At 42.1% G+C, this 23156-nt stretch overlaps 1 protein-coding gene and 1 pseudogene across 1 annotated transcript in view; one reads left to right on the forward strand and one right to left on the reverse strand.

Moving 5' to 3' along the window:
• RESTA (RE1 silencing transcription factor A) overlaps positions 1–23156 on the forward strand; it is a 148377-nt gene that overhangs the window by 13098 nt on the left and 112123 nt on the right. The gene's annotated exons all lie outside the window — the stretch shown is intronic.
• Positions 5963–19250, reverse strand: LOC783045 (nitric oxide-associated protein 1-like; annotated as a pseudogene).

The following is a 23156-nucleotide window of genomic DNA, read 5'->3' on the forward strand; positions in this document are numbered from 1 at the left end:
GTTTCTCCTGTCCTTTGCTACTCCTTTCTCAGAGGTTCACTCTGTTATAATTTTTTACTTGTATCATTTGTTTAACCTCTTGCCATTCTTGGATCCTGCCCATGGTCTCACTAAGGGCTTGACCCTAGTTTGTAGGCAGAGTTAATGGTACAGTATTATGAGCTCCCCTCCAGTGTTACCTCACAGCTTTTATCTTCAGCTCCATAAAAGCAGGTTGGCAAAGATGCTATTAATAATAATAGTAAGAACAATGTACTGATCTTTAGTAATCAGTACTAAGGGGAAGTTTCAGTGTTATGAAATTGCCCTTTTTTTTTTTTAATCAGAGGATAATTGCTTTTTAATGTTTCTGCTGTACAACCATGTGAATCAGCTATATGTATACATTCATCCCCTCCTTGACCCTCCCTCCCATGCGCCCCATCCCACCCCTCTAGCTGAGCTCCCTATGCTATACAGCACCTTCCCACTAGTTACCCAAAATTGCCTTTTAAAAGGATTTTGATGTTCACTGTATTAAGTGCTCTGTGGCCCTTGTTAGAGTTGTGTTCACAATAGGCCTCTCTTCCTTATGATTGTAATTGGGCAAATAATTTTTGACTTTATTAAACCTGTTTCTTCATCCTGAAAATGGGGTAATATGGTCCTTGTATCTGTAGAGTGGGTTTGAATGTTGAATACTTACTGAGCACTTAGTCTAGTGCTTGGGATATAGTTTTAGTGTTAAGACTTTTTCCACTAGATAAGAGAGTAAATACCCTTACATATATAAAGTCCTTCCTTTATTTGACATGAGTAAGTTGTATAATCCACCTACTTGTCTTAATGTGTCTTGTAAAATAGTAGAGTTTAATGTTAAAATGGTATGTGGGCTTTTGTGTCCACTACTTTACTCAGTGACTTAGTGACTGAACAACCATAGCCACAACTTTACTCAACTATATTGTAGTGTCCATAAGAATGCTTTTGTGTTCATTGCTTTGCTCAAGCACCTAAAATAGTATCTGGCCCTTAGAAGGACAAATAGTTGTTAATTGCCCAGGACAAGAATAATTGTGTGGGTGGTGTTTTGTGGTGCGTATGTGTACGTTTCCTTGATTTCATCTAATTAATATTCAGTAGTAGTTGTAATTTTAAGGTTTTGATAATGCAGAAATCTCTTTGTTCATAGAGTAGGATATTTTTCTGAATGCATTAGAAAGTCAATGTAGCAGGAAATAGCAAGTCTTGAGAAAGAGATTTTGTTAAGAAACTAGCTTGAGAAAAGTTAAGACTTACAAAGAAATTGCAAGAATAGTATACCATGAAATCTTGTATACCCCTTTGGGATCCACCATTCATACTTCCTTTCTAGTATGTACGCAGTATGTAGTGGAACCCCAGAAATTAAGTTGCAAGCATACCTCTTCATCTCTGAATACTTCAATTTGTATTAGGGCTTTCTCTTATACAATTATATTATAATGATGAAATTCAGGACTTTAAACATTGTGAAGTCACTCAGTCATGTCCGACTTTTTGTGACCCATGGCCTGTAGCCTGCCAGACTCTCCCATCCATGGGAATTTCCATGTAAGAATACTGGAGTGGGTTGTCATTTCCTTCTCTAGGGATCAAACCCGGTCTCCCACATTGCAGGCAGACTACCATTTGAACTACCAGGTAATTGCTTCTTTAAAGATTAGTGTAGTCTTTAATCCACAGTCTGTGTTCAAAGTGTGCCACATGAAATACTAACCTTTAACAGCCTCCCTGCTCCTAATCCCTCATCACCTTTGGTTGTCAGTTTTCTTTAATTGGAAACAATTCCATAGCTTTTGTCCTTTACAACATTAAGAGTTTGAGGAGTGCATGCCAGCTGTTTAAAGAATGTTCCTTATTTGGAGTATTGTAATTGTTTCCTCCTGCTTTACATCAGGTCATGCATCTTGGCAGGAATAGTAAGTACTGGTACATTACATCAGAAGAGACATGATGCTGTTATCGGTGTTTTAACTTCTATTATTTGATTAAGGTGTTGTCCATCATATTTCTCCATTGCAAAGTTATTTTTTCCCTTTATAATTCTGTGGGATGATACAATGAAACTATCTTATTCTTCAACACACCCATTGATTTTAGCATCTACTGATTTTTGCTTAAATCAGTTACATAACTTGTATGGTAACTGGTATTCTCTATCAAGAGCAGCTTTTTTCCCCCCATAGACCTAAGTTCTTGTTTCATGTGCTGAGTTACTCACTTTACCCTATTTGGTAGTGGGGGATACCCTTCTAAGCTAAGTAAATTCTCCAGGCCAGAAAACTGGGTAGCCTTTCCCTTCTCCAGGGGATCTTCCCAACCCAGGAATGGAACCCAGGTCTCCCATATTGCAGGCGCATTCTTTATCAGCTGAGCCACAAGGAAAGCCTAGGAATACTGGAGTGGGTAGCCTGTCCCTTCTCCAGCTGATCTTCCCAACCCAGGAATCAAACCAGGTTTTCCTGCATTGCAGGCCGATTCTTGACCAACTGAGCTATCAGCTGCAAATTAAGATAGAGGTCCCTGCTTGAGCATGAGCTACAATAGTAGCTGGAATTTTGCCATTTCTGGTGAACTAGTGTGGGGATACCAGCAGGATTTTTATCTGCATGGAAGAAGAAAGGTTTTTCTGATGTGATACAGCACATCTTACATATATGGAGAGTAAGGCAGAGAAGTTTACCTAGTAGCAAGCATGGGGCCTTGCAGTTAACAGGAGCAGAGGCAGCTATAGTGATTGCATTACCCAGGGACTGGAGGGAGCCAAGGGCAGGAATCTGCACTGCTGTGTTAGTACTGAGCTAGCCTCTTTGGTAGAGGTAGTAATGAACACGAATTTTCTGCAGGTTAGTCGTGGCAGCAGTGCAGTGGTAAGACTTGCATGTTTCTGCTCGGTGGCCTGTGTGCAGGAGTGTGAAATTACACTAAAGAGAGCTGTTGTTGGAGAGGAATGGACTGGCTGACTTCACATATGAGTAGGCTAGCCTTATTCATGATCTATGTGATCCACCCTTAGGGATACCTGGAAATAATTGGGAAGCATTTTGCAGGGAACTGGAGATCTCACATGAACATGCAGGAGGAGTCCTAAATATCAAGCACTCTTCTGAGTACATTGCATTACCTCTTAATCCTCTCAACATCCCCAAGAAGTAGGTTGGTATTCCCACTTTGCTTCCTGCAGACAAGCAAACTGCCTAGTGTCACACAGTGTGGCAGATCTGTGCTACACTGCTTTTCTGATTAAGTGAAGAATATTACGTGGGCAGATGGATGCTGTGGTAAATGGAGCAACTAGGAGTGGTGGTGAAAAGGATTTCAGCCTAATCTGAAGGTTCTCAATTTATAATTGTTATTTATATTAACATGATAAAGAGGGTACTCTTTAAGCAGCCTTCACTCTATCATAATGTCTAACCAGTTCATAATATCTAACCAGAAGCTAAACATAGCTTTTATATGCGCAGCAGGCTTTCTCTCCTGTTCTATGTTTCTGTTTTTGTGCCAGTACCATATTGTTTTGATTACTGTAGCATGGACATGGAACAACAGACTGGTTCCAAATAGGAAAAGGAGTACGTCAAGGTTGTATATTGTCACCCTGCTTATTTAACTTATATGCAGAGTACGTCATGAGAAATGCTGGACTGGATGAAGCACAAGCTGGAATCAAGATTGCTGGGAGAAATATCAGTAACCTCAGATATTCAGATGACACCACCCTTATGGCAGAAAGCGAAGAACTAAAGACCCTCTTGATGAAAGAGGGGAGCGAAAAAGTTGGCTTAATACTCAACATTCAGAAAACAAAGATCATGGCATCCAGTCCCATCACTTCATGGCAAATAGATGGGGAAACAATAGAAACAGTGGCAGACTTTATTTTGGGGGCTCCAAAATCACTGCAGATGGTGACTGCAGCCATGAAATTAAAATGTGCAAGACACATTGTTATATTCACTAAGACAAAGTAATGTGGAAAAAAATGTTTGTCCTCTCCTTGAGAGCCCTAGACCCCTTTCTCCTCCTCAGGGACCCTGGACTTCTTATCAACCTACCTAGTAATTGACTCTCAGCATGTTATACTGTGTTTTCCTCAAGGTGATGAACATGCTGAAACCTTGTGGTGGATGAAAATGGCTACAGATTCTTGGTAGCCTTTCCCATCACCTTGAGTCTCTGCTGCCACTGCAGCTTTCTTTGACCAATAGAAAACAGCAGTGTGACATTGTGCAATTGTGAGCTTCAGCCTTGTAACTTCTACTCATGCTGTTTTTGAACAAAATCACCTGTGAATGAGCCTGAACTGGCCTACTTCAGGATGAGATCCTAGGTAGAGTGAGCCATGGGAAAAGACCCAGGCTTCCCAGCTGCTAACAGCCATCCCAGCTGAAGTTCCTGACATGGGAGTGAGGTCTGCAAATGCATGACCTGTAGAGCGTAAGAACCACTGATCTGAGCCCAGATTAAACTGCCAGACCAAAGAATTGGAACAAAGCTTGTTTCAAGTCATTAAATTTTGGGGTGGTTAGTCACTCGGCAACGGATGTGGATGAGATGGTTGGATGGCATCACCGACTCAGTCGACAGTCATTGGAGCAAACTCCAGGAGATAGTGAATAGGGAAGCCTGGCAGGCTGCAGTTCATGGAGTTGCAGAGACACAACTTAGTGATGGAACAACAACGAAGAATCAGAGCAAAGCTTGTTTAAAGTCATTGCTTTGGGGTGGTTAGTTACTCAGCAACAAGTGTAGATACAAACCTAATTTATGCCCTCAATGTAGTTTTAAAAGAAGCATTTCCAATTGACAAATGAGCAACTGTACCTAGAACTTTCTGAACCCATGCTGAATTAGTGAGTTAGTAAATGGGACTGTTAAGCATTGTTTTCCTTTGTTGAGCAACCTCATCCAATTTCCCATGCTATAAATGTTGTGCTTATTTCTTGGAATTAATTTACATAATAGTTTGTTCATCCAGTGAAAAAGACATTTTCCTTAAGTATTTCAATAAAATATACTATCTGGTATTTAAAGGAAAGTAGTCACCATTTCTCCAATTTTTTCTTCCTGTTGAATATTTAACCTTAAAGTGAACCATAGAAAGTGATCTCTTCCAGCTAGATGTTAAATGTTGAGAAAACTGGAGATAATAAAAGGCTTCAGTTGTGCCACTAAGATCCCCTTTTAGTGAAAGTAAGATATGAAAAGGGATAGGAAACAGGATAAGTGGTCAAGGAGAAAGGCAAGGCCATTTTTAAACAATTTTAAGGCCAAATTAATTTTTTAAATAATTGTTCTGAAGCTATTTGATATGTGAAGAAATAGAGACCACTAGTTTTTTTAAATCAGTTTCTCTTTTAGGATAGTTTACTGGTGTATTTCTTTGTGTATTTGCATTCCAAATTTCCTGTGTGTGTAATTTCCTGTTAATCAGAATTGTGAGTCAGGATCTCCACTCATGCTGTGATCTGTCCGTGGTACTTGGCAAAGCTCACTAGCAATGTGTAAAGATTCCCAGCCAGTCATGGAAGCACTTTCGATTTAAAACTATCTGAGATGGTAAGACAGCACAGAATTCACAGTGGGACACAGTTTGGACACCACTGCTGAAGTTAGCAAGGCTGCAGCCCATTTCACAGTCACATGCTAGCTCTGAGGAATATTCTTAGGCTGGAATTGTATATGGGAGGATTCAAAGGAAGCTAAAGAGAGAATTAAGTGGCACTACCTTTGAGATCTTCAAAATGGGTTGCTTTTCTGAGATGTGTCCCTCCTAAGGTTGAAAAGTTCTCACCTTTAGATTTGAGATGGATTCTTGTATATACAGGGACTGTTGTGTGGTGATTATAAAACTGGGTGCTGTTAGAACTGTTACGTATTTTTATTATGGTGGTTAATGAGCTTATACATATATTAAAATAAAGAGAACTGTACATCAGAAGGGGAAAAAATGAAGTTTTACTGTATAATTAAACCCACAAGGTGCTGGAGCACAACTGCTTAGGTTTGTTTGGCATCACAGATCCATCACGCCTTAATTCTGGGCTAATTATGTGAACCTTAGCTTGCAATCTCTAAATGCAGGTAATAACAATACCTCCAGCATGGCGTTGTTGTAAGGATTCAGTTAATGTAAAGTGCTTAAAAGTGCCAGGCTCATTGTACATGTTTAAATAAGATCTATTCATAGTATTAAAAGACTATAAAGAAATAGGCACTCTATGGGTTATCATATGATCATAGTAATTGTTCAGTTCAGTTCAGTCATGTCCGACTCTGCGACCCCATGAATTGCAGCACGCCAGGCCTCCCTGTCCATCACCAACTCCCGGAGTTCACTCAGACTCACGTCCATCGAGTTGGTGATGCCATCCAGCCATCTTATCCTTTGTCGTCCCCTTTTCCTCCTGCCCCCAATCCCTCCCAGCATCAGAGTCTTTTCCAATGAATCAACTCTTCACATGAGGTGGCCAAAGTACTGGAGTTTCAGCTTTAGCATCATCCTTCCAAAGAACACCCAGGACTGATCTCCTTTAGAATGGACTGATTGGATCTCCTTGCAGTCCAAGGGACTCTCAAGAGTCTTCTCCAACACTACAGTTCAAAAGCATCAATTCTTCGGCACTCGGCTTTCTTCACAGTCCAACTCTTACATCCATACATGACTACTGGAAAAACCATAGCCTTGACTAGATGGACTTTTGTTGGCAAAGTAATATCTCTGCTTTTCAATATGCTATCTAGGTTGGACATAACTTTCCTTCCAAGGAGTAAGCGTCTTTTAGTTTCATGGCTGCAGTCATCATCTGCAGTGATTTTGGAGCCCAAGAAAATAAAGTCTGACACTATTTCCCCATCTATTTCCCATGAAGTGATGGGACCAGATGCCATGATCTTCGTTTTCTGAATGTTAAGCTTTAAGTCAACTTTTTCACTCTCCTCTTTAACCTTCATCAAGAGGCTTTTTAGTTCCTCTTCACTTTCTGCCATAAGGGTGGTGTCATCTGCATATCTGAGGCTGTTGATATTTCTCCCAGCAATCTTGATTCTAGCTTATGCTTCTTCCAGCCCAGCGTTTCTCATGATGTACTCCGCATAGAAGTTAAACAAACAGGGTGACAGTATACAGCCTTGACATACTCCTTTTCCTGTTTGGAACCAGTCTGTTGTTCCATGTCCAGTTCTAACCGTTGCTTCCTGACCTGCATATAAGTTTCTCAAGAGGCAGGTCAGGTGGTCTTGTATTCCCATTTCTGTGAATAGCCTCAAATACAACTGTCCTGAGGTTCTGTCTTTAGGCAGGATAGGAAGAAACACTAGAAAAGTATCAGTGATACTAAGCAAATTTAATTCTCCTGTCTTGCTATTTTTTAGGGAAGGCAAAACCAACTGCCAAAACAAAAAAGTTCTCTCTTTTTCCTAATTCATTCATGCTGGCTGTTTTCCAGGGACTTACTGAAGACTTAAGAAGGATTTTGGTAATCCCTCATGTTCAAAATCACCTGATGATGTGGTCTCTAGCACATGTGTGTGTGTGTGTGTGTGTGTGTGTGTGTGTGTGTGTGTGTCTGGCCTCAGTTTTCTCAGCTCTACCAATGTTCCTGGCCAGAGGTACTGACAGTATCTGTGATTAAGCATCATCTTATACCTACCAGTGAGAATACTACAGCCAAGTGCTTCCACCAGGTTAAATTCTGAGAATTGTTTGAGAAGCAAAAGGAAGCTTCTGAAAAACAGGAACCTGCGGCTCCAAGATGTGGGTTTTTTAAGGATGGTCAATGGCACCCCACTCCAGTACTCTTGCCTGGAAAATCCCATGGATGGAGGAATCTGGTGGGCTGCACTCCATGGGGTCGCTAGGAGTCAGACACGACTGAGCGACTTCACTTTCACTTTTCACTTTCAAGCATTGGAGAAGGAAATGGCAACCCACTCCAGTATTCTTGCCTGGAGAATCCCAGGGACGGGGGAGCCTGTTGGGCTGCTGTCTATGGGGTTGCACAGAGTCGGACACGACTGAAGCGACTTAGCAGCAGCAGCAGCAGACCTAAAAATATTCAGATCATGAAACTTCTGTTCTAAATGAGAAAATATTGATGGTCTTTGACATGAAGGTACGAAGTGAAGCATCGTTCCTATATGATGTTAAAATACTAATCTTGAGCCATTCCCACCCACTACCAGGCATCAGTGGGACAGACAACAGGACAGAGACATTAAGAGCAGGCAGAGGTGCTGTTGGGTTCACACGAGCCCGAAGTCTGTTCTTATTGTTTAAGCGTCACTCTTTGACATTTGAGAGAAAACAATCCCTCAGGGAGGAGAGCAGCCAGGAGAAAATGGAGCAGTCTGAGAAAGAATGGAAATGATTGTTGGTTCATAAGACACAGCCAGGTGGGAGGGAAGCCAGGGTAAATGATCAGAGGCCGTCTACAAAACAGCTCACCTCAGCTGGAGCACAGGGTGCCTACTCTGTGAAGCAATAAGAGGTCTGCCATGTCTGGCGCCACTGGAGCTCCAAGTTAGTCATCTGCAGGAAACCAGCCTTGATTTCCATTTAGCAGAGAGTGAGTGAGCAAGAAGCACAAGCACACAGGATTGTGTCTGTGCTGCACTTCTCCGTTGTCATGGGACGTGTTGCAAGTAACAGAGACAAATAGGACACTGGGGAACTACACAGTAAAGCCCCAGTGATGGGTAGGGCTTGCTGGTTATGGTGATGAAAAACAAAATGTGTTAAACATCACTTTGTCTCAGAAACTTTGAAGAAAATGCTGTGTTTTACAGAAGGGAGAAAAGATAATGGAACTTTAAAAAGATAAAACTGCATTTAATATCACAGAAGTCAAAAAGCTCTTTGATTGCACATTTTTACTTCTACAGTGTCATGAATACAAAAGAGGTGACATGCTGAACACAAGTCTGCAGAACCAAGTAAACGAACTAGTATAAAATTTGCTTAATCATTTTCTAGTCCCTCAAAACAACCCCTGTTCTGTGGACATGAGGGGCTGTCCTGACACCTTGCCATTAATATCTACTCTCCTGATTGCTGGGTGCTGCCACAGTATAAATGATTAGAGACAGAAAGTCAGTCTTCATCCTGAGATCAGTGGATTAGGAAGTATCAGTTAGCTGGCTAATGCTCAGAAGCCAACACAATAAGAGAACTTTCTTAAAGCAAATCCACACTGGATCAATTGGATAGAGCAACTGGGCTATCATTCTGGGCTGCACTAGGTTGACTGAATGTGTTATAAATTAATAACGAATCCTAGCACCGTCTCCACTGTCTATGCTCAGACAGCCTTTTTCATCTGAGGTCTTGTAACCAACCTTTCTTGGCTTTCCTGTCTGCTTTTGCTGAGAATCATAGAAAGGACTGAGAAATATTTAGTGTCATTCCTTCATTTTATAGATGAGAAAATGAAGACCCAAAGAGATTAACTAACACAACCAGTGAAACTGAAATTTACCTAGTAAATTTTACTGTTTGAAACTTAGCAAGATACCTTGGAACACTTGGATATGCCTCAATCTAACCATAACCATTGAATATTAGAAGTAAGAAAAACCTGAGGATATAAACTTTGAACATTTAAAAATGGAATCTTTGTCAAGATGTCTAAAAGCCTGTAAGTTTTCAGGTAAATACCAGCATCAGTTTTTGGGTTCTGTATTTTTCTAAAATGCACATTTACCATATTATCTTCTTGTCTAGATTCAGGACTAAGCTACAAACTATGAACAGTACATAGAAATATAATGGTCACAATTTTAACTTGTAAAGTTAACAGTATTTCATTCTCTCCAAAATAGAAATCAACTATCATTTTCTCAACGTGGGAAGCCACCACCCTCTAGAGGGTGGGTCTGGAAACACCAGGGGGGCTCTCCAATGTCACAGTGAGTAATGGGGCAGGGCATTTATGTTACATGCTAGTGGTGTTTAGTATCTAGGGACGAAGGATGCACATATAGTACCACCTTCCCCAATATGCCAATAGTATTCACTTTGAAACATGATGAAAGTGAGATCTATGAAGTTTTTTTTTTTTTTTTTACCAGTTTCATTTTAAAATACCATTTATCCAACAATGACTTAACTTAGTGAGAAGGGGGCTAGAGTGTACCTGTTGACAGAGAACCTGGAGTATTAAGTTCATGTTAAACCTGAGTCTACAGGAAGTTCATGGATCTGCATTTCAGGCCAGCCTACTCCATGAGCGTTTATCTCAACACTGGGACCTGGGACTTGACTCACCAATTCATTGTCCACAGCTATAATGCCACTTACTCAACTAAGAATACATAAAGGTACAGACTTCTGACTGGTGTAGTGTTTTATGTACAGTGTTTACAGGCAAATGCTGAGAAAATAGTGGAAGTGCTTTATCCTTGCAGAATAGATCTCAGATACCAAAAAGATATAAATCATTTTCTAAGATGTTTGGGTACGTTTAGATAACGTAAGGGAAACTTCTACTTGTTTTCCAGATTTCTTTCACTGTTTCTTCCCTTAGTAATAAAAATCTGACTCCGCATTTCCGTCTACATCCCCCAGCTTCCCCATGGAGGGGTGTGGCCATGGAACTGTTGCCCACTGGACACTGTGATGTGGGCAACTTCCAGCTTTTCCCTTTTTTTCAGTAAGGTAACTGCGTGCTCTTTACTCTCTTTTTCTCATTGCTGTGTAAGGATGACAACCTGAGCAACCACCTTAGACCCAGAGAGGGAAGCCATGGAGTGTTCCACTGTTGGGTGTTTGGCTGACTACTTGAAGCACAGCCACTTACTCATTTCTCTTTCATTTAAGCCAGTGTATTTTGGAGACATTGACTTTCTGCCATTTTCTCTTACACCAACTGCTAAGCTGCTCTTTAGATTCTAAATAAGAAATGCCATCTGGTCTCAATAACAAATACTAGTGGGAGAAACCTGAATGTAACAGAACTCCTTTTTAGGTATTTTTGAATCACAGATACGCACATGTACATGCCCTACTAAAAAAAAATGTGTTTACAAACTCAATTCATTAAAAAGAGGCATGGTCCTTGGTAGTTTAAAAAGGGTGAAGGGGCTTTATTATAGCGATATTTAATAAAATGCAATGTGATGTACACAGTATATTCTATATAGTTGATCTTCAGTGTGAACAGGTCAGCTTCATACAGCTATCTTTTTTTCTTTTTCTGCAGATTGTACAATGTCAGAACTGTCCCTTGAGGTATATAGCATCAGAGGTGCAGTCCTTAAACTTTGGGCTCACTGCTACCCAACCTATGTAGGCACACAACAGAATACAGATGGTGTTAGCAAACATCCTATTAAAAACACCAAACACAGCTCCAGGTGGAGACCCAAGGGAAGCTACTGCTGTCTCACTCCATTTTTTTTTTTAAAGCATACAATGCATTTGTGAAAATGTACAGATTCATTTTCAGAGTAGGTTGCATCTTATGAATAATCTAGCATGTATTTATTAAAATTTTCAGTTAATGTCAGTTAAGGCAACATATACATGCATATTTTAATGCATAAAATAGATATTTTTATACACAACTATAAAAATATGCTAAACATCAGTGTGTATGTGTTAGTCGATCAGTCATGTCCAACTCTTTGGGACCATGTAGACTGTAACCCACCAGGCTCCTCTGTCCATGGGATTCTCCAGGCAAGAATACTGGAGTGGGTTGGTAGTTCCTTCTCCAGGGGATCTTCCTGAACCAGGGATGGACCCAGGTCTCCCACACTGAAGGCAGTTTCTTTACCGTCTGAGCCACCAGGGAAGCCCAAAACATCAGGAAGGCTACATTATTCCCCTTTTGAAAAGTGCTTGGTGTAAAATTACCTGCAGAGGAGAACCTGATGTCAGCCACTGCTTCAGATTCCTCAAATCCTTCATCTAATGTGATGTCTTAAGCAATAAGAGGAGGAAATCCCGCCATTGTTTCTTCTCCACCCATTGGAACCTTCCACTGGGAGACATGAAGTTATTTGGAAATTCAAATGAAACCCCTGATAACTCTAATATTAAGTAAGGCACTGATACAATAGTACTGTACAGGTATCAATAATAAAACCCTTTTAAACTTTAAAATATTGATAAAGACCCTCAATCATTTCTAGATCAAATGAAAAGGCCAGGAGCTCTGTGACAGGATGAAACCTACAGATCCCAGTGACAAGGGCCCCATGACATCCATCTGGTGGTCACCTCCAGACAGCAGAATCTTGTTTTATTAGCTTACACTGTTTTGACAGCCCTCCATAAAGCTTTAGACATAGTAACTGGGCAATTAAGGCAACAACCTTCCAAACACCTTTCTTACAGGCCTAGCTAGACAGAAGTTGCTCCCTACCTCACTAGAATTGAAGGGTACATGGCAAATGGGTAAGATTCAGCTCTGTGTTTACAAGTGTTTCCATGTATTGGAAGTATTAATAGATCTCTCTGTGTTTAGCACTAAGGACACAAAGATGTTACAATATGGTCCCTGATCCCACAGGAAATCAGAAGGTGGAAGTAGCAAGTAAATAATTTGTAGGGTAAGAAAAGTGATGAGAGTCCTCTATTAAGTACTATGGTTGTGAAGAGAGTAATTAATGTGATTTGGTCAAGGAAAACATGAGCAGAATTTTGAAAAATAGAGTACTCAGTGAAAAGGTATTGTGGGTTAGAATCATGTACAGACAAAAAACTGGAAAAAGGATGATGAGTTCAGAGAACTGTAGTTTAAGTGTGTAGAGTATGTTAGGTGTATGTGTGTGTGTGTGTAATAGTGATGAGGCTATCAGTTGAGATTTCTCTCAGTAATGTGGAACTAACAAGGAATTATATGCAGGAAAGAGAAAAGAATAAAACATAATACTTGACCTGCTTTGTATTTTGGAAAAATTTGTGTAGTGCAGGGTTTGTCAACCTCAGCACTATTGACCTTTTAGGCTGAATAATTTTTTGTCGGAGGAGGCTGTCCTGTGTACTGCATGACCTTTAGCAGCCTCTACTCAGTGTCCATCAGGTTGTGAAAACCAAAACTGTCTCCAGGCTTTGCCAAATGTTGCCTTGTGGTAAGAGTCAACCTGGTTGAGAACTACAGCTGTAGTGGGGTAGGGGTGGGAGGAAGACAATAAAACGAGTCTACATTATACCTCATAATCTCAGAAAGCAGGCTACAGTTTGGACTGTGAGGCTGGTCTCAGTGATGATTAGGAGGCAGGACTGACTTTGACTCGGGAGATGAATGAAAACCAGAAGGCAAGGAGGAGGCAGAGTGGCCCAAGAAACTGTATTACAAGGGGAGAGAAGCCTGGGTGTCGCTTTGAGAAGCATCAGTGAGTCCACCCTGAAGACTACACAGATGCATGAAGGTGGAGCCTTCCCCTCAAATCCTACATGTGTCTGGAGCATCAACTTTAGGCCAGTTATTTCAATGGAGTCTTAATTTCACTCTGGCTTTTTTAGTCCAGAGAGAAAGAAGCATTTGCTTCTGAAGTCAGGTTGGTTTTATCCTGGTTGAAAGGCAGGTGTGCATTTTGACCTATTTTTAGTTGTATGAGCATTCATTAATGTAAATCACATCTGCATTGGATGCACCTGGTATTTTTGCAGGAGCTATGTCCCAACCCCCTCCTCATCGCCACAGACACTTACACAGCAGTGACAGCGGTGCCCTGGCACTGGATTTTCTCCACAACCTCACGGTGTGGTCACAACAGACAGAGGTAAAGGAAACTCGCCTAAAGTCACACAGCTTCACTAAGTGGTGGAGCAGAGTAGGATTTGAACCCAGCCTAGCTCCAGTGATCTTAACCATCATACACTACAGGCTAGCCAACAGTGTGTATTCAGGTCTGGTTAAAGAACTATAAATAGGCCCCATTCAGTTTCTGGTGAACTTGGAACAATTTCAGTGGCACAAAAAGGGCACAGCAGGGACTGCAGAGGATGGGAGGTGAGGAGCAGGAGTCAGCTTGATTGTAAAGAAGAGGAAGGAGTGGGACACTGAGTTTTGTTTTGTTTTTGAAAGATCAGAGAAATTTTCACACTGCTTAACAGGTCAAAGGAAGGATCAAGTAAGCAGGAGAGAAGACGTACGATAGTCTCTAAGTGTCTGTGGTTAAGAATCTGGGAGGAGAGCTTTTCTACCCAGACAAGGGCTTCTAAGCTCAGCACTACTCACATGTGAACCAGATAATTCCCTGTTGTGAGGGGCTGTCCTGTGCACGCATTATGTTTAGCATCATCTCTGGCTTCCACCCACTACATGTCAGGAGCATCACCCAGTTGTGAGAAAAACCAACATCTCACTCTATCCAGTGCAACTTTTTGAAATGATGTGACCACTGGGCAGTTGAAAAGTGGCTAGTGCAAGTAAAGAACTAAATTTTAAAGTTTATTTAATTTTAATTAACTTATTGAAATAGCCACATGTTGGCTATTTAGCCACATAAGGCTACCATATTGGACAGTGTCACCTAGAGAAAAGCTCTGTCAGTATCCTGGGATCAGTCCAATCCAACATCCCCTTTCTTATCAGAGCCCATCTCACTTTATACCCAAAATCCTCAAGGTGAACAAGGTCAGGGAGAGCTAGCTGATGGTGTAACAAAGATGGTTCTGTCCAACAAAGGCTTTTTATCAGGGCTGTTGGGACTACCAGGGTGTATTAACCTAACTATTCAACCATCAAATCATGTTGGCTCACCTTCAGTAGCGTATAACCCATGTGCTTCTTCTGATATATAGTATCCACCTTTTCCAACAAAACAGGAAGAAAGTTGGAAGCCACAACTGTAAACCAAGCTGACTGGTTTCCCTTAAGGAAGAAAGAAGGAACTTATTTTATACAATGCAAGTCTACCAACCCATATAAAACTGAAATAAAAACAAGGTCTTAGAAGCACCTATTTTGCAATTATTACAGATGTTTCTTAAAGCCACATATTTGACGTTTCTTCTCAACAAAGCCACAAATCATATTGCATTAGTGAAGAATTCAAATGTTAAATCTGTATAGTAGGGACTTCCCTGGTGGTACAATGGATAAAATCCACCTACCAATTCAGGCGACACGGATTCCATCCCCCATCCGGGGAAGATTTCACATACTGTGGAGCAACTAAGCCTGTGCGCCACAACTACTGAGCCAGTGCTCTAGAGCCTGGGAGGGGTAACTACTGAAGCCCATGTACCCTAGAGCCTGTGATCAACAAGAGAAGCCCCCTGCACTGCAGTGAAGAGCAGTCCCCATTGGCTGCAACTAGAGAAAGCCCACACACAGCAACAAAGACCCAGCACAACCCGAAATAAGTAAATAATAATAAATCTGTATAGTATTCTCATGAGTAAACTCAAGATATAAAGAGGAAGACAGGAGTGGAGGAGGTGTAGAGAGTAAAGGATTTTCTGGAGAAACAAAGGACTAAAGCTACAAGGGAAACCTCCAAGAGAGCAGACACTGCTTTGTCCCCTGGTTCATTGAACCATGTCCCCTGGTTCAGTGTTTAGAACAGTGGCTTGAACATCAGAGTATTATAATTTTTTCTACTGAAAAGTTACTACAACCTATACTGAATTTACAAGCACTAAGCTGATATGGAAGAGAAATGTGACCAAAGTAGGGAGAGAATTTTTTTAGAGGGAAGCATCCCACCAGCCCCTGCTGGACATTGAAGGATACAGAATTAGGTGCCTGAAACATGATCAGACTTATAACTTTTATGAAAACGAAGGAGATGGGTGCCCCAAGGCTAACCAGCCCAAGGGGAGATGGTGGCCCTGTCGATAGCTTCAGCGCCCTTGGCGATCCAGTAATCGGACTCCAGAAGCGTACTGAAAAGAGTTGACTTGCCAGCGTAGGTTTCACCAACCAGGTAGACGTCGCCGCGGTAGCGCCAGGAGCGCTGGAGCGCGGAGATCAACGCCTCAACTCCATAGCCAGTCTTGGCGCTGATAAGCCGCACGGCTCTGAGTACCGTGCGGATCTTGGACGGAACATTCTCATTCTCCTCCCCATCCGGTGGCCTGTGCCCGCTGAGATGTTGTGGCCTTCGGTAGCCACGGGGCGGCAAGAGCCCGGCGCCAATAGCCATCCCACAGTCGCTCCTGGAGTCGCTGCTGGTAGTCGGGAGTGTCCTGGGGCATAAGGTCCACCTTGCTTCTCAGCACGATCAGCTGCTTGGGGCCCACCGGGCCGGGCAGGTGCAGCAGCAGGACGTCGGGCAGATCCAGCAGCTCCACCTTGTACAACACCAGGGCGGGTTCCGGCCACCGCAGAGCGGCGCTCACCACCTCCAGGAACTGTTCCTGGCTCACCTGAAAGCGCAGGGCGCGCTGGTGATGCACCAACACTAAGCAGTATTGGCGTACGGGCCGGGAGCACCTGTTGGCTGGCCCGTAACTTCTGCTGCCGCCTCTCCTGCCGTCGCCGCTGCCGCTGTCGCTCCTTCCCCTCCCGCCGCTGCTGCAGCTCCCACAGCTAGTCTTGGAGGGTCAGTTCCGGCTCCGAATCCTGGACGCATTCGGGGAACAGAAAACTCTCCTCCAGGTCAGCCCCTCTTGGGTTACCCCCAGTCGCCACCGCGCCACGGGGAAGGCCACGTCCCAGGCGCTGGGTGCCGGGAGGAGGAGTCGGCCGCGCATCTCCTCTCGAGGAGCGTCTCCCGGACGTCGTGGCGCACTACATGGGAGTATTACGTGGGAGTGGGTCCCCGCAGGAAGCCGCAGAGCAGTCTGCAAGCAAGGCGCGCGGGCAGCATAATTAATGCTGGAGAGGGCAAAGGGGCGGAGCCACCTGGGGCAGGAGCACTGTGGCTGGTGAAACAACAGGGACAGGCCGGGAGTATCTGAGAATTGTCATTCGTCAGCGTCGCACTGAAGCTATTTCTTCCGCGTCTAATCGCCTGAGTTCTCTCGATGAAGGCTCTATGGCCCAAGAACCCATTTGAAGCTGAGATAAAGATATCGGGGACTTAAGACTAGAGTGGGTTGGTGGAATAGGCTTGCGAGTGAGGGTCTGTTCATTTTCAGGCTTTTCAGCGCCCCGCCGCTGGCACTGCCCGCTAATAAAAAATCTTATTTTTAAAATCTTCGGGTTTTTGTCTTTGGAAGTAGGAGGGAAAAAAAAGTCGAAAATCGAATGCCGCAGACTTATAGCCACAATAGAAACCTTTCATTAGTACATCTTCTTGGCTTTTTCCCCATGTGTCATTATGCGTGCGTGCTCAGTCGCTTCAGTCGTGTCCGACTCTTTGCGACCCCAGGCTTCACCGTCCATGGGATTCTCCAGGCAAGAATACTGGAGTGGGTAGTCATTTCCTTCTCCACGGGATCTTCCCGACCCAGGGATCAAACCAGCGTCTCCTGCATGGCAGGCGGATTCTGTATGGCTGAGCCACCAAGGAACCCTTGTGTCATTATGTAACAGCACTAAAAAGCAAAAACTTTTCATTGGCTATATCCGAGGCCAAGCGTGTAGGAGCGATCCTCCCCGTATATAAACAGCTTGAAGCGTCCGCCTACAATTTGCGAGTGTGCAGAATTTCTAGCCGTTAGGAAACCTTAACCTACGCTTTGCGCAGGCGCATAATTTATATTCCCTCCCCCGCCCCTCCCGCCTCCAGTGTAAGACGCAGAGTATTCTGGGAGAGGTGCTTTCGTCTGACGCCGCGCGCGCGCGCGTGTTTGTGTGTGTGTGTGTGTGTGTGTGTGTGTGTGTGTGTGTGTGTGTGTGTGTGTGTGTGTGTGTGTGTGTGTGTGTGTGTGGCTGCTCGGCCATTCTGTCTGTGATTTTAAGAGTGTCGTGAACCGTTAATCAGTATGTGTGACACACACAAGGGTACGTGAACATTCAGAATACTCCGCGGCGAGCCATCTAAGGGGGGAAACATCTAAGGGGCGAGCCATCTAAGGGGGGGCTGAACGAATGGAGGATTTGTGGCCTCCTTCCCAATCCAGGGTACCTGGGTTCGATCCCTGGGTCAGGAAGATCCCCTGGAGGAGGAAATGGCAACCCACTCCAGTACTCTTGCCTGGAAAATGCCATGGATAGGGGAGCCTGGTGCAGGCTACAGTCCACGGGGTCGCAAAGAGTCGGACACAACTGAGCGACTTCACTTTCACTTTCCCGATCCAGGGTACCTCTTGGGCTTCCCTGGTGGCTCAGGCGATAAAGAATCTGCTTTCAATGCAGGAGACTCGGGTTGGATTCCTGGGTGAGGAAGATCCTCTGGAGGGAGGGCATGGCTACCCACTCCAGTATTCCAGAGAATTGCCTGGAGAATTCCATGGACAGAGGAGCCTGGCAGGCTACAGTCCTTGCTGTCGGAGGCGACTGAGAGACCAACATTCTTTCACTTTACCGGGCCGGTCGGACCACGTCCCCAGTCGTTTACCCACATTCTCCAGGCTGGGAAGGAGTCCGGGATTTTGAGAGGTGGAGGGTTCGGGAAACGCAGTCTTTATGATCTCGGTCGGAGGGACTCTTCTTTCCCTTGTCTTCTCGGTAAATCTGACACTCCCTTCGCGTATTGAAAATAGCGTACAGTGTCACAACTGTAAACACAACAGCTTCTTTAAAATAACTAAAATTTAGAAGTATTCTAACAAGTCACAAGGCATTGTTTCTTCTATATTGATTTTACAGTGTTGACATACATGTAAAGTATTAAGCATCACTACTGTTAAAGCAGGAATGAAACTTTAACCCTGGATTGACAGACGCCCATTTTCTTCACACTTTATATTTATTCTTCCTCATTAACATAATATTGCTCAAAACATATAGTACCCCTGTTGATCACCAAAATTTGATTGTCTTGTCTTGCAAGTGTAGCACATATATAATTAAGCAGTTGGTAAACATGTAGAGATTGAGCAGGCACAAGGCCCAAGGGGTACTGCTGTGTAATGTATCTATGGAAAGGTTGACTAGACCAGTTGTTACATTTGACAGCAAGAAAAAAAGTAACTGGTTTCTGTTCATGCTGGGGGGGTGGTTGAGAAGCACGAAGGATCTTAGTTCCTTCACCAGGGATTACCTTTGTCCCCTGCGGTGGAAGTGGGGAGTCTTAACCACTGGACTGCCAGGAAAGCCCCTTTTACTTTCTGTCTTGTATCACCTATTACCATTCTGTATTTTCTATTGTATGTATTTTATAATATTTACATTAAAATATCTCAGTTGTGGAACTGTCAAAAAAAAAAAAAAAGGAAAGAAAATAGCGTACAGAAACAGGACAAATTCCGTTGTTCTGACTTTGATGCAAAGGGCTGCTTTCTTGATTTCCCTTAAGGCCAAAGTTAATGGATTTATTGAATTGTTGAATTTTTGAGGGTCAGCCTGTGCCAGGCACTGTGCTAGGCTTTGGAAATACACCAGTGACAAAGAATGGGGTGGGCGGTAGGGATCAGGGATTGATCTGGTTTGGCATTTCTTCATGATGTCATGTGCCTATGTAGATTATCCTAAAAGATGACTTTTACATATCCTCTTTCCACAAGATGACACAGTTCTAGGTGGCACGTATTTTACTGAACATGGTCAACATATCTTTTTTTTTTTTAATATGTAGAATTCTTAGTCATGTCTAGTGTATTTTCCGAAGCTCCCAATTTCATTCTCTACAGCTTCTGTTTCATATGTCGTTTTCTTCTAGCTCCTTATACCGTTTTCAACCCTTTCATTTCTCCTTATTCTCTCAGATGCTTCACAGAGAAAATAGAAGAAGCTTAAACTCTACTATTTATTTCTGTCACCTTTTAATCTTGAGTCTAGAAATCATTACATTCAAAATTGAAACCGTTTTTTAGCTCAATTTTCGAGCTGGTCATATATTCTTGTGGTTCATAAACCATGAAAATGTTAACTGTGAGGTCTTATTCTTTTCCGCCATCCTGTCCTGTCCACCATCTCCTCTGTAGGTAACCACTGTTCTAGATTCTTAGCTCTCCAGATGCTTCATTTATATTCAAAGAAATATGAATAGTGTTCTATTTTTCCTGCTTTTACAGACCAAAAGTAGCTTCACACTTTTCTGTACTTTTATTTTTTGCTTTATATATCTATATCCAAAAGAGTTTCATATCAGTACATACAGAACATCCTAATTTTTTTTCACAGATACGTAGTTTGTATGGATATACTATAAAGTTGTGTCTTGATGTATATTGGGTTATTTCCAGTCTTTTTCCACTTCAGACAGTGCTGTAATGAGTAATCTTCTACGTATCATTTTGTTCAATACACGTATATTCTGCAGGATAAATTTTTAGGTATAGAATTTCGGGTTAGAAAATGGACACTTGTTACACAAATTATTAACATTTTGCTAGACGATTCCAAGCGACCACTGTAGTTGATTGTGTTAATTAATATTCTCATTAGCAATGTATAATAATCCTGTGGAAAAAGAGTTAATGTTAGATTGGTGATCACATTTGCTCTAGCATTGAGTCTTCCTTAAATTCCTGCTTGTGTCCTTTGATATCATTATTAGATATGCTCTTATCAGGTTTTCCCTGGTGGCTCAGACGGTAAAGCGTCTGCCTGCAATGCGGGAAACTCGGGTTCAATCCCTGGGTTGGGAAAGTCCCATGGAGAAGGAAATGGCAACCCATTCCAGTGTTCTTGCCTGGAGAATCCCAGGGACGGCGGAGCCTGGTGGGCTGCCGTCTATGGGGTTGCACAGAGTCGGATGACTGAAGCGACTTAGCAGCAGCAGCAGCAGCCAGTACTCTTGCCTGGAAAATTCCACGGACTGAGGAGCCTGGTAGGCTGCAGTCCATGGGGTCACAAAGAGTTGGACACAACAGAATAACTTCACTTTGACTTTCATCAGGTTTTAGACACTTGTTTTTGAGCTGGCTTCTTTTTATACGAAATACTAGCTCTCTGTTGTCCTTGAGAAAACACGTTTAATATTTCCTTTTTCTTTCAGTATTTTAAGAAAATGAGTGACATCTCAATTGACACAAATCAAATGGACGTTTTTAAAACCTTATGTAAACCCTTTGGTAGTCAACACTATTGATTACTTTTCCATGAAAACTCCTTCCTTCCATTTGCTACATCCCTCTCACTTATAATTCTCACCTGTGTGACTTTTTTTCTCATTCTCTTCTGCTGTTCACATTATTCCTGGATGATTTCATTCATTCTCTGTAGCTTCAGTTACCATGTATTAGTGGATGACTTCTAAGTACAGTCAGCCCTCCATATGGGTGGGTTCAGCATCTGGGGATTTAACTAACTTTGGATGGAGAATATTTGGGAAGAAGGTTCCAGAAAGGAAAGTTCCAGGAAGGAAAATTTGAATTTACCTTGGGCTGACAAGTATTTATAGGCATGCTTTTAAAAATTTTGCTCCTCTTTATGTGCTTCATAATATTACATTCTTTACAGATTTAGCTTTTTGACAACCCTGCATTGAGCAAGTCTATTGATGCCATTTTTTAAACTGCATGTGTTCACTTCATGACTCTGTGTCACATTTTGGCAATTTTTGCAATATTTCAGACTTTTACATTATTATGTTTTTTATGATTATTTCTGATCAGTGATCTTTGATTTTACTACTATGAGTGGCTGAAGGCTCAGATAATGGTTAGCATTTCTTCACAAAAAATGTATTTTTAAATTAAGGCGAGTGCATTGATTTTTATTTTTAAAATTTTATTTATTTTATTTATTTTTGGCTGTGCTGGGTCTTCATTGCTGTACAGGCTTTTCTCTAGTTGCATAGAGCAAGGACTACTCTCTAGTGGTATGTAGTGGCTTTGTAGTCTCATTGAGGTGGCTTCTGTTGTTACAGAGCATGGGCTCTAGGGTGTGTGAGTTGCAGCATGTGGGCTCAGTAGTTGCAGCTCCTGGGCTCTAGAACACAGGCTCTGTAGCTGTGGTGCACAGGTTTAGTTGCTTCATATCATGTGGGATCTCCCCAGATCAGGAATTAAACCCATATCTCCTGCATTGGCAGGCAGATTTTTTACCTCTGAGCCACCAGGGAAGCCCCTACATTTTTTTTAGACATAATGCTTAGTAGACTATGGTGTAGTGTAAACATAGCTTTTATATGCCCAGCAGGCTTTCTCTCCTGTTCTGTGTTTCTATTTTTGTGCCAGTACCATACTGTTTTGATTATTGTAGCTTAGTAGTATAGTCTGAAGTCATGGAGCCGGACTCCTCCAGCTCCATTTTTTCTTTCTCATGATTGCTTTGACTCATCTGATTTATTTGTGTGTGTGTGTGTGTTTCCATACAAATTTAAAAATTTTTTCTAATTTTCTGAAAAATGCCATTGGTAATGTGATAGAGATTTCATTGAATCTGTAAATATCCTTGGGAAGTATAGTCATTTTGACAAATCGATTCTTCCAATCCAAGAACAAGGATTTTCTTGGATTGGAAATGTTTGTGTCATCTTCCATTTCTTTTGTCATGTTTTATAGTTTTGGGGATATAAATCTTTTGCCTTCTTAGATACGTTTATTCCTTTGTGTTTTACTCTTTTTGGTGTGATGGTAAATGGGATTGTTTCTTGAATTTCTCTTTCTGATCTTTTGTTGTTAGTGTATAGAAAAGCAAGAGATTTCTCTGTATGAATTTTGTATCCTACAACATTACCAGATTCATTGATGAGCTCTAGTAGTTTTCTGGTAGTATCTGTAGGATTTTCTATGTATAGAATCATCTGCAAACAGTGACAGTTTTTCTTTGCCAATTTGGATTCCTTTTATTTCTTTCTCTACTCTGATTGCTGTGGCTAGGACTTGTAAAACTGTGTTCAATAAAAGTGGCAATAGTGGACATCCTTGTCTTGTTTCTGATCATAGAAGAAATGCTTTCAGTTTTTCACTGTTCAGTACGATGTTAGCTATAGGTTTGTCATTTACAACCTTTGTTATGTTGAGGTAGGTTCCCTCTAAGCCCACTTCTGGGAGTTTATTACCATAAATGGGTGTTGAATTTTGTCAAAAGCTTTTTCTGCATCTGTTGAAATGATCATTTGGTTGTTGTTAATTTTCTTCAACTTATAATGTGATGAATCACATTGATTGATTTGTGGATATTGAAAAATCCTTACATCCCTGGGATAAATCCCACTTAATTGTAGTGTATGATCCTTTT

The sequence above is a fragment of the Bos taurus genome, chromosome 6, assembly GCF_002263795.3.
Source record: "Bos taurus isolate L1 Dominette 01449 registration number 42190680 breed Hereford chromosome 6, ARS-UCD2.0, whole genome shotgun sequence".
Classification (NCBI taxonomy): domain Eukaryota; kingdom Metazoa; phylum Chordata; class Mammalia; order Artiodactyla; family Bovidae; genus Bos; species Bos taurus.